Genomic DNA, 758 nt, shown 5'->3' with positions numbered 1-758 from the left:
ATATATATATATATTTGTTTATATACATATATATATTTATTATTTTATAAGAAACTCAGAAATTAGTACTTATCCCGTAATTGTAGGTTTTTTTATAATGTCTATCATTTTTTAAATATACTTTATTGACACTGAGGCACACAAACACACACAAACGCGTGCGCACATGCATACATATACACTCACATATAAATATCAATGGAAATTTCGAATATCAAATTTAAAATAGCAAAGTCAACAGCACGTGATGGACGTGAAAGTATCGCTCTGTATATGTATGTAATAATTTCAAGCATATATATTAAGGTAGTTTTTGAATTAATGTAAATGCATAAGCCTGATCTGTTGATATAAATAATAACTTCTTCTACAAAAGGTTAATGTAATGCGAAGAGGTAATTTCTCTATCATTTGTGATGCAAAAGCTTGCGCGAAGTTTTATATATATATATAAAACTTAAATCTTTCAACATAACTAAAAAATGTTGACATTTCACATGTAATTAAGGACTCTTTCTATGATGCGCTATTATGCATATTATAACGCACAATATGAAGAGAGAACAAAAGAATCGCGACACAACGAAATATAAAACTTACCCGAGATACTACACCCTCGGTGTTTGCGTAAACAATGTACGAAACAATGTGAAATTAAGCTGTAACTTATGCTCTTCTGAGACATTGAGGAATAACAGAAAATGACAAGGATTACGATGTAAATGTCAATAACGACGTTGTCGAGAACAAGACGCACG

This window comes from Trachymyrmex septentrionalis, unplaced genomic scaffold (assembly GCF_001594115.1).
Source record: "Trachymyrmex septentrionalis isolate Tsep2-gDNA-1 unplaced genomic scaffold, Tsep1.0 scaffold172, whole genome shotgun sequence".
NCBI classification, from domain to species: Eukaryota; Metazoa; Arthropoda; class Insecta; order Hymenoptera; family Formicidae; genus Trachymyrmex; species Trachymyrmex septentrionalis.
The sequence above is the reverse complement of the archived record's forward strand: the minus strand, read 5'-3'. Positions refer to the sequence as shown.